Raw genomic sequence first — 17,062 nt, 5'->3', positions numbered from 1 at the left:
ATGCTGGACATCCTAGGCATAGACGGTTCGCGTCACTGGTTGCAGGACAACGTACCAAGTATGGATGGGTCGTGGCAGGTCTCCTAGACTTCACGCAAGCGACTGCTCTGCTATCAACCATATATTGTAGAGAGCCATGTTAGCCCATCACACGTGGCTCTCCCTTCTTACAACCACTTGTTTCCTTGTACCCCCCGAGTGATACTCCATGGCTCATCAAAGGGCATGTCTACTTAATCTATGAGGTGGATGCAAGGCTTTGCTCCCTTGTATGTTTGGCTAAGTGTGTTGTGTGTGTGGGTATGCATGGCTGGGTCTATGTGTTGTCTATACAAGCATATTTGTGTGTGTTTGCATGCTTGCTTGTGTGTGTTTACATGGTTTGTTTGTGTGCGTGGTGGGTGATGGAGTATTTGGATGTGTGTGCACGTGTGCGTGTGGGCGTGAGTTGCATGGGTGAGCTGGGAGTGTAGAGGTGAGGGGATGCTCATATTTACGCCTTTGTGTATGGGTGTGTGTTTTTCTTTGAGTGTGCACACTTTTTATGACCTTCTGTTTGGCTTTTTGTTTGGTTGTGATTATTTGTAGGTAGGGTAGGGGCCTCTCTTCTCTTTTCCGGGTTTCTTCTAGTTCCCACTTACATCTTCATAGTTGAGATCATGTGCTCAATTTTGCAGTCTTTAGTAGCTATCTTTAGCAAGTGGACTGATTACCTTTGCGGATGAGAACTATTGTTCGAGTTCAGTGTTATCAATGCGTCACTTTGGAGATTGGCTCTATATTCTTGGTGTCTATCTATGGATTTTTCATCCTCATCCTTATCTTCCGTTGCCCTATACTCCTTGCTTGTCCTTCATCATTCTGCCTTGTTAACTTTTGGAGTGCTTGTCCTATGTACGTTAGTGAGTTAGTCCCCTTTATTTTTTGGTAAAATAGATTTCTTCACTATATTTTTCATTAAAAAGATGTTTCCATGTCAACATTATTTGCACACCGGTGCCATGTCAACAATTTTTGTATTACTTCCACATCATCCACTCGATCGATACAATCCAATACATTGGTTATCACATCATCTAGTCTGAATATAGTCTTTCTACATAGGTGCTATATCCAATGATCATGAACATGCATTTGTGCATGTGTGGCTACACAATGGCCATGGCCCATGCACCATCATTGAATTGTCATGTATGTCCCTCTTATAGAAGAGTAATAGTTCTCGATTCAACCTATCAAAGTCAAAATCATCAAAACATATCAATGGTCATTATTTTTAAGCATGAAGGTGAACACGGATGGGTCTTGGTTATCATCCAACCATTGAAACAGGTCTTGGAATGACATCCAATGATCAAGTGGGGTAAAGACCACTCGTCTTTTTGTGCAAAAAAAATCCTTCTATTAGTTTTTAATATGGCCATCTTCCCTTCAATACCAACCACTGAATATTCCTTATTGGATGAGATACTTTTGGGAAGCCAACGACCCAAGATATCAAGAGTTCCGATCTGGAATGAGACTCCTTATCGGATCAGATACTTTTGGGAAACCAACGACCCAGGGTATCAAGAGCTCCAATCTGGAACAAGACTCCTTATTGGATGAGATTCTTATGGGAAGCCAACGACCCAAGAAATCAAGAGCTCTGATTTGGAATGAGAAAACTGATTGTCCCTCAGAAATTTTTGAGCTAACTTGAGTTGTTTGCAGATATGTTGTAATTGCGTACGATTACTTTCTTTCAAGAAGGGGGGATGTCACAAACTACTGACGTGTCAAGTCATTGAAGAACGAAGCTAACCTTCAGATCCCGGCTGAGGGCCCTAAACCCTAAGTGAAGAAGCAGAAGCAGCATAAAATTTTTTACCAACTTGCAAAGTCTTACCGAGAGGCCCGTCAACTTATGGGACCCCGTTCGATGGGGCCCAAGTGACCCAAAGAAATTAAAGTAAAGCAAGCCCACACACACACTCAATTGCGTGGCGACTTGATGATGTGGTAGTAGTACGGAGTCCCGGATTTTGCGCTGATAGAGCTGCATGGATTTCCGGATTTTACGTTAACATGCTGACGTGGCAGACCTATACGGATTTTTGCATTTTACGCTGATTGCTACCGTGGCAGAGTTGTACGGATTTCTGCTTTTGTGCTGGCAGCTTTTTGGCATCTGCTTTTGGACCAGATGCTTTTGAGTTTATAGATTTTCATGTAAACTTCTTTTCATAGGCCAAGGGCCTTTAAATATGAGCCAAGGGCTCATTTTTTGACATGCTCCGCATGAGGTGCAAAGGATGGAGTATCGGTGATGTACTGAGTTCAAGCAATATAAAGAAATACCAAAAGGGGTGCCAAGGTTTGGGGCTAGTGCTCTCTGGGGTGGAACTCTGCCACTCCGCGTCTTATGTGTCATGCATCTCTTTCAGTTCAGTTGTTATTGGAGTGCTTAAAGTCTCTTAAGTGTTTTCTTTTCCGTTGGTTCGTGATGCCCGTCCCGTGATAGAATGTTTTAAAAGGGTTGTTTTTACTCGTGCCCGGGACCCTTGTGGTTATTTACGGGGGGAGTATTTAGAAGTCTTAGCAGTGGTTACTCTCAGCACCTCCAAATAACGCAGGTTGCGGTCTAGGGGGCGTTCGGTTGTAAAAGGCCTTTATATCTCATGGACCAGACCTGGATGGTTATTTACGGGGGGGAGTGTTGTGTTGTGAGCATATGTGTTGCATTTGTGTTGTGCCAACCAGCGATTATTCCTTATTCGGTGAGATTGCATGGGTATGTAATTTTAGTGCATCAAGACACCCATTAGAGATCAGCGCAGTTTGGGTGTGAAGGTTAATTTTGCTACATCGGAATATCAAGACCTCCGATCTGGAATGAGAACATACTCCTTATTGGATGAGATTTTTCTCGGAAGCTAATGACCCAGGATATCAAGAGTTCCAATTTGGAATGAGAAAACTGGTTGTCCCTCGGATTGTCCCTCGAAATGACCCTCAAAACTTTTTTTGAGCTAACTTGAGTTGTTTTGCAGATATGTTGTAATCGCGGACGATTACTTTCTTTCAAGAAGGGGGGATGTCACAAAGTGCTAATGTGTCAAGCCACTGAAGAACGGAGCCAACCTGCAGATCCCGGCCGAGGGGCCTAAACCCTAAGAAGCAACAGCAGAAGAACAAGAAGTCCTACCAACTTATGGGACCCCGTCAGATGGGGCCCCCAAGAGACCTAGAGATAGTTACATAAAGCAGATCGCACACACACTCTCAATTTCCTGCGTAAAGACCTAATGATGTGGCAACAATACCAGATTTTGCACTAGATGATGACATGGCAAACCATATGGATGCCCTCGCAATTTGCACTGACATGCTGACGTGGCAACTATACAGATTTCCGCAATTCACGCTGAAGGCTTTTTGCGCTAGCTCTTGAGGCCATATGTTTTTAGAACTTGAAGCTATTCTCTGGCACGCTCCCTCATAGAAGTGCAGAGGATGGAGTACTAGCATTGTAATGAGTTCAAGCAATATAAAGAATTACCGAACTTGGCGCCAAGGTTTGGGGCCAGTGCTCTCTTGGGGTGGAACTCCACCACTCCCCGTCTTGTGAGTTGTGCATCTCTTTCGCTTCAGTGTTATTTAAAGTGTTTAAAGTTGTTGAGTCTGTTCTTTTCCACTGGCACATGGTGCCCGTCTCATGACACCCGCTCCGCGTCCCCCGTTGCGTCCTCGCTAGAAATGGCCAAAAGGGGATGCCCAAAAGCATCAACTCTAAAAGCTCTTTCATCCAAAAGCATCTGTTCCAAAAAGTCCATGCAAAAAGCTACAAAGACCAGCTAGCGCAATTCGCAAAAATCTGTATAGCTTGCTACGTAAGCATGTCAGCGTTTGCGAAAATCAACCCAAACATCAAGCTTTTGATCTTTTCAGATTTAGGCCCCTCGGCCGGTGCTCCATAAGTAGGTAGATTAGGTTTATTAAAAACTCTAACCCCCTTCTATTTTAGGCCCCTCGGCCACATTTTCAGGGTTCAGTTCTTCTTGGTTCGTTAACCCCTTGTCCTCTCGGCCATTTCCTTAGCCATGCCACCAACTTGTGACAATGTAGTACACTTGTAGTTGTAGTACAATTGTGGCTCTTGAGAGGTTGCCAGGACATATTTGATACGAGGGTGGATGCATGAATAGGTGGCCCGGTTTTAACTGGTTGAAAGTATCTTTTGGAGGCTTAAAATTTAGGGGGTATGAAACTGGTGTTATGGGCAAGAATTGTTTGAATTAAATATTCGTGTGGAGGATACAAAATCTTAAAAATTATGTGGAGGATTCAAAAACACGTGTGGAGCCCACGTCAGAATGAATGTTCAGTCGAATGTTTTCATGACTGTGACTTCTCTGTATCTTTGTGCCTTTCTCCTTCTGCGCCTTTCTCAGCTCGCTCTACAGCCCCCTATGCACGCTGCTTATCCTTCGCTATGGATAGCAACCTAAGAAAGAGCCCAAGGAATGCAGCCCGACAGGTCTCCCCCACAAAGACCCGACATTCTCCCACGAAGGCATGTCACCTATCTTTGTCTCTCTCTGTGTTGTGTACAACGGACCTGTGTGTAGTAGAGTACTGAGGTGTGGATACATTGAGTAATGAGTATGGATTTATTCATTTCAGAGACAGAAGTTACAGCCTCCTCCCAAAATCAGCCGCTTTGTTCACCCCAAGGATGTGGAGGTGCCATTAAAGGCATTCTGCACGACAAAGGAGGATTTTCACAGGGAATATGGGTTAAGTCGTGAGGGGAAAGATGTTAGGAAGTTGACAGATGCAGATGTGTCCATATCCGACTAGATGAAAGTTTTCACGTGTCTTCCAGTGAAGGAGAAAAAAGTGCCGATAAAAACAGCAAGGCCGGATCACTACAAGGCACTCTACCAGCTCTACAAGAGGGTGTACCAATCCAAACCACCAAACTATCTGCTGGGAGTCAAGTTTGCACGCGGATATGTTTATTTTGTATGCGTAGGTCCGGTAAAGTGGGATGAGTTTGCATATGAGGTGGTGAAGAATGTGACCAATGAAGATCACTTAGATAGGAAAAGAGAACAATGGAAGTTAGAGACTTCCCAAGAATCCACAGGTACCCCAAGTGGTTCTGCCATCTTCTTAGTAAATACCCCATCCGGAAGTACACCAGTCGGAAGTGGACTTTTTACGACCACTCAGTCTGCCTTTAGTGTTGAAGTATCCACTTCCTTGCAAGAACTTCTTGTTGAGGTTAGAAAATCTCATGACAATGTATCAACCAAGTGTCAGAAGGCTAAGGATTCAGTGGTCAAATCTGTTGCTGATGTGCACCGTTGCGAGGGTGCCCTTGACACCATCCGAATGCACTTCCCTGATGATGCCAATGTACCAACAGGCTTGCTTGACAGCCTCCAAGAAAAATTTGACCAAGCAAAAGCCACCTACAGTAGGCACATGTATGCTTTTAACTCCATCTGATTGTAGTATAATACATACAAAGTACCATACGGTATGATTTTTCATATCGGTAGGATTATATCATATTCGGTAAGGGTAGATGACAATACTGGTAGGATTATACCCTACCGGTATGATTACATCCTACCGGTATGATTATATCCTACCTAGGATGTTATCTTACCGGTAGGATTTAGGAGATAATCCTATCGGTATGATAACATCCTACTGGTATGGTTACATCCGACCAGTATGGTTAGATCCAACCGGGATGATAAAATCCAACCGGTTTGATGTTATGCTTCCGGTATACTGTTATCCTACCGGCATGATGTTACCGGATGTTATCCTACCGGTATGATGTTATACTATCCAGTATAATAACATTATACCGGTGGGATAACATCATACCAGCAGGATGTAATCATACCGGTATGATAACATCATTATACCGATTTTCAAGCATTCATACCGATTTTATACCTGTTTGACATTGTCTGATAACAGAGGTCTCTTGCCTACAGGAAGAATTATCCAAATGCTTGGACCGTGAGGAAACCTTTGGTCTCTATGTCACGTTTGTGACAGGCATGATTAGTCAACCAATGCTACCTGAAACCATAGTCTTGCCTGCACGAGTTTCAGCTCCTGGACATAGTGTTGTTCTCATTGATGTGTGCAATGCTTGTGGTGTAAAAATTAATGATCACAATCGCTCAAGCCATGTTGTTCTATTGCCTTGTTCACATGCATACCATGCATTCTGCTATGCTCACTTGGATGAGAAAGGAAAGTGCATGCTTAAGGATTGCCTCGGAGTTATTTCTGCAGAAGACCAATCCCTTCTAAAGAAGAAGCCAGTTGAACCATGCCCAAAAACAGGTGAGAAAATTGTTTCAATGGGTAACAGGTGGTTGATTTTTGTCTTCTCTGATGTTTTTTCAGAGTCAAGCTGCTTCAGAACTACTATCGGTAAAGACACAGGGAACGATGCAGTGACGCCTGCATACAAGACACCTGTGGAGGTATTGCTTGATGAAAATGTCCTTGGCAATGCTGAGAAACCTATTTCGGAAACAACAGAAGAAGAACAAAACTTTGAGGTAAAGGAGCAGAGTACGACTGGTGCTGAAGAGAAAACCCAGAATGAGGAAGACGATTTGTTGCTAGACACTGGCGTGCGGGTGACAAGATCAAAGACCCCGAGAAAACGAGGCCGACGTGGCAAGAGTAAGTTTTTTCATTGATTATGGCTCTAATAAGTGATCTCTTGCTACACAGCTTTCTAAAGCTGATGGTCGTGTAGATGTCAGGCTGGAGGGAAGTCCCGAGGAGACCCTTGCTGAGCATATAAGAAAGGCAAAAAGAAAAAAAATCGAGAAGACTGGAGATGAGAAGCCTGAAATGGAGCAAAAAAGCAAGGAAGAGGAAGAGATCGAGGGGCATCCAGAAGAGGAGATGGACATAGAATACACTAAGGAGATGCAGAATACCGGCACAAGTTCTGACCCTAAACCCAGAGCCTGCAAAAGATTATAGTTTGCCCCCCCATGTTTCTTTTTATGTAACCATTTCTGAAATTAATATAACTTTCTTTCCCATTCGACGTCTCTTTCATCTTGTGCCTAATTTTTGAGCATTGTGTGTTTTTATTGTATGATTTCAATCTATAGATATGTCCTAACTGCATATTTAAATTTGAGTCTTGTGTAATTTTGCATCTGCAGATATGTTTTCAGTTGAAGAATGGCGCCTTGCAGCTAGGTTCAGGGCTGACAAGCAGAATGACAGGGCTGACATTCGTGCAATATGGAATTGCGTGTTGTCTCCTGCAGTGCTCGTGTTTCCTCTATGGTATAGACTAATTAAAAGAATCCCACTGATATCGCCAAGGTCACCACCTCCGTTGAGCGTCCAGCGTAGGGTTCTCATTTTGGACCTTAATGGATTACTGCTCAAGAAATTTGATGGAAAATATGGTGAAGATTTGCCCCACTGGCCAGAAATGCGGTATGTTGTTGAAGGGGATACACAGTTTTGGGTAAGGCCCGATGCAGAAGTGTTTCTGAATTTTTGTTTCAGATGGTTCGAAGTGTGGATATGGAGCTGCTGCGAGTTTGAGAAGCTCAAACGCACGCTAGCGACAGTGTTCCCTGACCACCACAAAAGATTCAATAGAGTGGTAAGTCAGGCGCAGTGCACAAGGGCCCCTTTTAAATTGGGCGCGACAGATAAACCGGTGTTCCACAAGAATCTCAAAAAATTTCCTGACCTACCACCTGACACACTTATCTTTGATGATTCTGGATATAAGCTAATGTTTAATCCGTTGGGGTCATTTCTTGTTTTTCCCAAGCTAGAAAAGCAGTCTAAAGAAGTGCGCGCCTGTTTTCTGTCAACCGCTGTCATAAACTGGTTGGCACACTGGTTGTACTCTAAGGACAGAATTGAGTATACAAAGAGGACTGTAATTTGGGCAGACGGACAACCTGACGACACCTATGTGCGTCGTTTTAATTGGAAATGGCGGATTGACTTTTTCAAGAAGAAAGGAACATATTTTTTATATAAAAAGAAAGCTTCATAAAGTCTGTGAAGTGGGCGACTTTTGTCGATGTATTTTTTTGTCAATGGATGTAAATGGAGAATTACTCAGCCAAAAGGCTCAATCAATGTAACAGAATTTATGTATAATACATTTACAAGCAAGTTGCACGGAAATACGTTGTATTCTATATTTCAAGTATATTGCAAATAAAAGGAGAGAGTGAGAGAGAGTGTCTCATAATGGTATTATACTGGGCATGACTGGAATGATACTGAGAAGTGAGAGAGAGAGAGAGAGAGAGAGAGTCGGATACAAAGAAGTGACATGCATGATACCAGTATGATTCTTTCAAGTGATTGGTATGATACAGGTATGATGCTGAGAAGTGACCGGTATGATATTGAGAAGTGACACGAGAGAGAGAGAGAGAGAGAGAGAGAGAGAGAGAGAGAGAGAGAGAGAGAGAGAGAGAGAGAGAGAGAGAGAGAGAGAGAGTCTTATAATGAGAAGTGACTGGTATGATATCGGTATGATATTGTGGAGTGACGGTATGATACTGAGACATTACACACACACACACAGAGAGAGAGAGAGAGAGAGAGAGAGAGAGAGAGAGAGAGAATGAGAGAGAGGAGAGAGAGAGAGAGAGTCTTATAATGAGAAGTGACTGGTATGATATCGGTATGATATTGTGGAGTGACCGGTATGATACTGAGACATTAGAGAGAGAGAGAGAGAGAGAGAGATGAGAGAGAGAGAGAGAGAGAGAGAGAGAGAGAGAGAGAGAGAGAGAGAGAGAGATAGTTCTATTATCATCCTGGGAGGTCAAATATGACCTATGGGACCAAATGAACATGTCACGTGGTGTGAGTGGAGTTCATAAGTGACTCTCGATGCTCAAAAAATGGTTGAAATGAGCGTCGCAATAGAGAGTCCACATCGTGGTTGGGAGAGGAAGGTATGTAGGGAGAGATCATGGCTGAATATATGGGGAAAAGAGGACCTAATGTGGTCAAAAGATGAGCACTCAAGTAGTGTGTGGTACTCACTCTCTCGCATTTGACGAGGGCATAAGGTGCAAAGTCGATGACACTCCTCGCCAATGCCCCAACGTCCTATCTTGCAGCGTAGAGAATGGGAGCTAAGACAAATGGAGGCAATGGTGCGGATCGCACTCAACGGGATGGGCTCAAGGATGTAGGAATGGGTTCAGTTACCTCGTTCCGAGAAGAAGAGAGATTTGTAGTTTGGGGAAACGTGTGTGGTGTAATGGCTGAAGCGAGAACCTCCGGATTTCTCCCAAGCCGTGATACATTGGCGTTGTAAGAAGGCCTCATTAACTTGGGAGTCGATCGACGCATCCTTGACCAAGTGACATGCATCCCATCTTCCAAACCATTTCTTGATATCAAGCATCCACCCCGAACTTAGTATTTTGCTCTTGCATGTCTTTTGAACCATTTGACTTGCTTCATATGCGATTCTAGGAAGTCGATGCAAAGGGCTACGTTGTGTCTTACGCATGTACTCCACAACCCTTTGCATGCCCAAGACCTCAATGGGAAGCAATCCGGACTCAAGAAGTAAGAGCATGTAGGGTGTTTGTGTCTTGACTTGGAGAAAGTTGGTGAGAAAACGCTTTTGGACATTCTCAAACTCTTTCCAAGTAGACTTCCCAATGCTTCCACCCCACACCTCCACTCCATAAAGAAGCACCGGTGTCACCAATGTGTCAAAGAGGTACTTTTTGAGAGCCCAACACTTGATCTCTCTTGCATTGCACATGTTCTCAAATGCATAATAGGCCCTCTTTCCGGCTTCCAAACGACGCATTGCACAATCCTTCCATTTATGATTGGATGGAACCTCAAGGCCAAGGTACTTAAAGTGATCTACCACTTCAAGTTTCTCATTGTTATATACAATGCATGGATTTTCATCATTGAGGGTCTTTACAAGCATAACCTTGGTTTTGGATCCATTCACGATCAGCCCGCTATGTAGGCAAAAGCGTTCCAATACACTCATAAGCTTTTGTGCATCTTCTAAGGTATGTGCCAAGAGCACTACATCATAGTCATAAAGCAAAAGCATGATCACCGCATTTTCGATCTTAACCTCTTCTATGCCTTCTTGCTGCATAAAGTCAAGAACCATGCATTCCAATTCATCAATGAGTAGCCCAAAGAGGGTTGGGGAAAGTGGGCATCCTTGTTTGACACCAATAGTGCTTGCAAAAAATTCTGAAATTCCATCTCCCATACGTAATCGACATATCACTTTTTGGTAGATGTGAAAGACTGCATGCATAAATTCTCTCGGCACTTGAAGTCTTTGCATATGTCTCCAAAGATTTCCTCGCGGTACCATGTCAAAAGCTTTCTTGAAATCCACAAAGCAACAATACAACTTTTTTCCTTTCAATCGAGACGCTTCCATAAGAACTCTAAGAGTGACAAGGTGATCAATAGTGCTATGATGCTTTCAAAAACCTGCTTGGCCAAGTGCACGTTTGCCATTATTTTCAGCCCATTCACTTATCTTCATCTCCATGATACATCCAAATAACTTTGCCATTAAAGAACCAACCATTATAGTGCGATAGTTGTTCACATTGTTTACATCTCCTCCTTTGTGCAAAGGTTTGATCCAATTTGCACTCCAATCATGAGGCATGCCATACTGAAGTGCAAGGTTAAACATATCGTATATCCAATATCGTGTTTTCTTGCTTGTCCATTTAATCATTTCAGCCTTGACACCTTGAAGGTCACCTGCCTTGTGAGTAGCAAGTTTCTCAAGCGCGCGGCATACATCTTCAATGGTAAAGAAGGGAGACATAAACGGAAGGGAGCTACAACACTCCATCTTATCAACATTGGGTTGCTCATAGAGGTTCTTACAATGAATATACATATCCTCAAGAGTCAAGTCACCAAAGCTCTCAACGCGCTTGCCTTTTAGATTTTGCCAAAACTTGCCACATGCATGTGCTTTCTCTTGTGCTAAAAGAAGTTGTTTTTCGACTTCCCACCTTCTCCTCTTCTTTTGAACAAGTGCTTTGTATGTGTGTGAACATTCCAAGTAAACTTCCTTGTCTTTGATTGCATCCAATCTTAGCAAGTGTTTTCGGGCTTGACTACATTCCATGTCAAACTATTTCTTCTTGGTGCTACCCTTCTTAGACCTTTTTCAAGACATGTGTTTCACCAAAAAGCATTCCTTCGCACAAGAGAAAATTACTTCTTTGAAAACTTTCCACTTGCATTCTAATGTTGGGCTCTCTTGATTCTCTATCATGCTTAACATTTGGTCCACCATATCAGCATATATAAGTGCTCGTTTGAAGTCTAGACGTAGGTACAAATGATTCACATCATGATTGGAGGCTACATGCTCGGGATGTTTACCACACTTGAGGTCAATACATAACATCCTATGATCCGATTCCGGATTCCATTCACCAAGTGTAAAGCTTTGTATGCATTGTAGAGTGGCTTTCGAGAACAACATATAGTCAATCACGCTAGCACCGTTGTGCTTTCTACATGTAAAGTCATTGGTGCCTTGCCATAGAGATACGCCATTTGCAATGAGCATTTCGGTACTATTGCACATATGTAGAAGTGACTTTCCATAGTGATCCACTTCTTTTGCATCATTAGAACTTCGATTATACATGTATGAGTCATCCATTCTTCTTGAGATATGCGGCATGTCTACTTGTTGTGTGTCGTGTTGTAACATATTTGTGCAAGCATTCATTTCTCCAAAAACAATGACTTCACCTTGATCCTTGTAATGAGCAATGTCTTCCTCTAGTTCAACAAAGGGCTGATCTCTATCCATATTCAAGCAAGCATAAAAGTTGGAGTCATAGTGAGGAATGTAGCAACCAGCCACAAACATGACTTGACCATTTGGTGGGCTGATTTTCAGCCATAAGTAGCGTTTATACTTATCTTCTTTGACAATCGAAACATCTTTCAAACCCTTTTTGGTCATGCATGCTACGCCTCCTTGGCCTCTTCGTTGCTTTGCATTTTTGGCCCATATCAAAGAATGCACATCGTATTTGTCAAATCCAAGAATTCGTTGCGCATCATGCTCCCATGTTTCAACAAGAAGTATCACATCGGAGTCATTGGTAAGCTCATCAATGCCAATTCCCGCATTCCATGGATACCCGTTACAATTCCAAAAGCTTATTCGCAAGCGTGAGTTGGTCTCATAGATCATGTGTCCCTATTTGTTGGGTGGACTTGCATCCTCCTTAAGTGGACTTTCTTCTTGAGGTGATACCTTAACCTTCTTGCTTCTTTCCTCAGATGCTTTGCGACGTACATTTTTTTGCATAAGAGTACGATCCTCATATACATTACAACCTGTGCCTTTGAGGTAGATCCAACCATTGTCAAGGATGATCTTTCTCTTTACCTCATCAGCCATGGTACATACAATAGGTCTTTCTCCCGAGCGAGAGACTCCTTGTTTTCCAACTCGATGTGCACCATAAGCCATGATTCCTGACATGCCAAAGTGTGTAGCAAAAAACTCTTCAGTAGCAACTGCAAGAGATTGGGGTGTTTCCATGCTTTCCTCCTTGATTCCATGAATGACGATGTTCTTTGAGCATTTTTGTCGTTCTTGCAATTCTTGAGTGTCCACATTCTCTACATTCTTTGCTTGGACAACGGCTTGCGTGATAGGAGATGTAGAAACCACATTATCCTTACATATATCAGCCCATGATTTGGATGCATTTCTCATCTCACATACATCATGTCGTATTGTATCTATTGTTTCCTCTTTCAATACATGATCACTCTCAACTTTGCTCAAGCGCTCTTTCAATACATTCATGTCAACAAGAGAGCGTTTACATTCTTGAACTTCATTCTTAAGATGCATCAAGCGTGTTGTTTGCATTTCAAGAACCTTCTTGAGATGCTCATTCTCCACAACGAGAACTCTTAAAGTACTATTCTCCATTGCAAGTGCGCGCAACTCTTCACCTTGTTTGGTGACGGTTTCTTGTAACGAGATCAAGTAGGCCATGATTATTGCTTCCGTTGTTGTAGATGATGTGGTTGGATTAGCATCCAAATTCCTTGGAGATTTTGCATCATTCTCCATGGCGAGTGTGGCTTTTCCACCCTTGCGAGTTTTGTCCGACATTGCCTTCAAGTCGGCAACAAAAACGCAAAGTTTTGACAGTTTTTTCAGTTCTGAGATGTTGCTACAGCAAAGCCTTTCATTACACAGAATAATTCTGCCTTTACATCACTGCGTAGAGGGCTTCGTGCTCTTTGATTGAGGCTATAGATCACCTAAATCGGAGTTCGGATGAGCAAGTTATGGTCAAAAGAGTGAACTATTGTCTACTAGGTCAAAAAACGGCTGAGAGAGAGAGAGAGAGAGAGAGAGAGAGAGAGAGAGAGATAGATAGATAGATAGATAGATAGATAGTTCTATTATCGTCCTGGGAGGTCAAATATGACCTATGGGACCAAATGAACATGTCACGTGGTGTGAGTGGAGTTCATAAGTGACTCTCGATGCTCAAAAATGGCTGAAATGAGCGTCGCAATAGAGAGTCCACATCGTGGTTGGGAGAGGAAGGTATGTAGGGAGAGCTCATGGCTGAATATATGGGAAAAAGAGGACCTAATGTGGTCAAAAGCTGAGCACTCAAGTAGTGTGTCGTACTCACTCTCTCGCACTTGACGAGGGCATAAGGTGCAAAGTCGATGACACTCCTCGCCAGTGCCCCAACGTCCTGTCTCGCAGCGTAGAGAATGGGAGCTAAGACGAATGGAGGCAATGGTGCGGATCGCACTCAACGGGATGGGCTCAAGGATGTAGGAATGGGTTCGGTTACCTCGTTCCGAGAAGAAGAGAGATTTGTAGTTTGGGGCAACGTGTGTGGTGTAATGGCTGAAGCGAGAACCTCCGGATTTCTCCCAAGCCATTATACATTGGCGTTGTAAGAAGGCCTCATTAACTTGGGAGTCGATCGACGCATCCTTGACCAAGTGACATGCATCCCATCTTCCAAACCATTTCTTGATATCAAGCATCCACCCCGAACTTAGTATTTTGCTCTTGCATGTCTTTTGAACCTTTTGACTTGCTTCATATGCGATTCTAGGAAGTCGATGCAAAGGGCTACGTTGTGTCTTACGCATGTACTCCACAACCCTTTCCATGCCCAAGACCTCAATGGGAAGCGATCCGGACTCAAGAAGTAAGAGCATGTAGGGTGTTTGTGTCTTGACTTGGAGAAAGTTGGTGAGAAAACGCTTTTGGACATTCTCAAACTCTTTCCAAGTAGACTTCCCGATGCTTCCACCCCACACCTCCACTCCATAAAGAAGCACCGGTGTCACCAATGTGTCAAAGAGGTACTTTTTGAGAGCCCAACACTTGATCTCTCCTGCATTGCACATGTTCTCAAATGCATAATAAGCCCTCTTTCCGGCTTCCAAGCGACGCATTGCACAATCCTTCCATTTATGATTGGATGGAACCTCAAGGCCAAGGTACTTGAAGTGATCTACCATTTCAAGTTTCTCATTGTTGTATACAATGCATGGATTTTCGTCATTGAAGGTCTTTACAAGCATAACCTTGGTTTTGGATCCATTCACGATCAGCCCGCTATGTAGGCAAAAGCGTTCCAAGACACTCATAAGCTTTTGTGCATCTTCTAAGGTATGTTCCAAGAGCACTACATCATCGGCATAAAGCAAAAGCATGATCACCGCATTTCCAATCTTAACCTCTTCTATGCCTTCTTGCTGCATAAAATCAAGAACCATGTATTCCAATTCATCAATGAGTAGCCCAAAGAGGGTTGGGGAAAGTGGGCATCCTTGTTTGACACCAATAGTGCTTGCAAAAAATTCTGAAATTCCATCTCCCATACGTAATCGACATATCACTTTTTGGTAGATGCGAAAGACTGCATGCATAAATTCTCTCGGCACTTGAAGGCTTTGCATACGTCTCCAAAGATTGCCTCGCTGTACCATGTCAAAAGCTTTCTTGAAATCCACAAAGCAACAATACAACTTTTTTCCTTTCAATCGAGACGCTTCCATAAGAACTCGAAGAGTGACAAGGTGATCAATAGTGCTATGATGCTTTCGAAAACCTGCTTGGCCAAGCGCACGTTTGCCATTCTTTTCAGCCCATTCACTTATCTTCATCTCCATGATACATCCAAATAACTTTGCCATCAAAGAACCAACCATTATAGTGCGATAGTTGTTCACATTGTTTACATCTCCTCCTTTGTGCAAAGGTTTGATCCAATTTGCACTCCAATCATGAGGCATGCCATACTGAAGTGCAAGGTTAAACATATCGCATATCCAATATCGTGTTTTCTTGCTTGTCCATTTAATCATTTCAGCCTTGACACCTTGAAGGTCACCTGCCTTGCGAGTAGCAAGTTTCTCAAGCGCGCGGCATACATCTTCAATGGTAAAGAAGGGAGACATAAATGGAAGGGAGCTACAACCCTCCATCTTATCAACATTGGGTTGCTCATAGAGGTTCTTACAATGCATATACATATCCTCAAGAGTCAAGTCACCAAAGCTCTCAACGCGCTTGCCTTTTAGATTTTGCCAAAACTTGCCACATGCATGTGCTTTCTCTTGTGCTAAAAGAAGTTTTTTTTCGACTTCCCACCTTCTTCTCTTCTTTTGAACAAGTGCTTTGTATGTGTGTGAACATTCCAAGTAAACTTCCTTGTCTTTGATTGCATCCAATCTTAGCAAGTGTTTTCGGGCTTGACTACATTCCATGTCAAACCATTTCTTCTTGGTGCTACCGTTCTTAGACCTTTTGCAAGACATGTGTTTCACCGAAAAGCATTCCTTCGCACAAGAGAAAATTACTTCTTTGAAAACTTTCCACTTGCATTCTAATGTTGGGCTCCCTTGATGCTCTATCATGCTTAACATTTGGTCCACCATATCAGCATATATAAGTGCTCGTTTGAAGTCTAGACGTAGGTACAAATGATTCACATCATGATTAGAGGCTACATGCTCGGGCCGTTTACCACACTTGAGGTCAATACATAACATCCTATGATCCGATTCCGGATTCCATTCACCAAGTGTAAAGCTTTGTATGCATTTTAGAGTGGCTTCTGAGAACAACATATAGTCAATCACGCTAGCACCATTGTGCTTTCTACATGTAAAGTCATTGGTGCCTTGCCATAGAGATACACCATTTGCAATGAGCATTCCGGTACTATTGCACATATGTACAAGTGACTTTCCATAGTGATCCACTTCTTTTGCATCATTAGAACTTCGATTATACATGTATGAGTCATCCACTCTTCTTGATACATGCGGCATGTCGACTTGTTGTGTGTCGTGTTGTAACATATTTGTGCGAGCATTCATGTCTCCAAAAACAATGACTTCACCTTGATCCTTGTAATGAGCAATGTCTTCCTCTAGTTCAACAAAGGGCTGATCTCTATCCATATTCAAGCGAGCATAAAAGTTGGAGTCATAGTGAGGAATGTAGCAGCCGGCCACAAACATGACTTGACCATTTGGTGGGCTGATTTTCATCCATAAGTAGCGTTTATACTTATCTTCTTTGACAATGGAAACATCTTTCAAACCCTTTATGGTCATACATGCTACGCCTCCTTGGCCTCTTCGTTGCTTTGCATTTTTGGCCCACATCAAAGAATGTACATCGTATTTGTCAAATCCAAGAATTCGTTGCGCATCATGCTCCCATGTTTCGACAAGAAGTATCACATCGGAGTCATTGGTAAGCTCATCAATGCCAATTCCCGCATTCCATGGATACCCGTTACAATTCCAAAAGCTTATTCGCAAGCGTGAGTTGGTCTCATAGATCATGTGTCCCTATTTGTTGGGTGGACTTGCATCCTCCTCAAGTGACTTTTCTTCTTGAGATGATACCTTAACCTTCTTGCTTCTTTCCTCGTATGCTTTGCGACGTACATTTTGTTGCATAAGAGTGCGATCCTCATAT

General features: G+C 42.9%; 1 protein-coding gene across 1 annotated transcript in view; it reads left to right on the top strand.

The window, feature by feature from the left end:
* The window catches only part of LOC147423989 (amino acid transporter AVT1C-like), a 64,158-nt gene that overhangs the window by 453 nt on the left and 46,643 nt on the right, over positions 1–17,062 (top strand). The window lies entirely within an intron of this gene.

This window comes from Adiantum capillus-veneris, chromosome 26, assembly GCF_014529385.1.
Source record: "Adiantum capillus-veneris isolate H3 chromosome 26, ASM1452938v2, whole genome shotgun sequence".
In the NCBI taxonomy this organism is placed as follows: domain Eukaryota; kingdom Viridiplantae; phylum Streptophyta; class Polypodiopsida; order Polypodiales; family Pteridaceae; genus Adiantum; species Adiantum capillus-veneris.
This window is presented reverse-complemented; position numbering and strand designations above follow the sequence as displayed.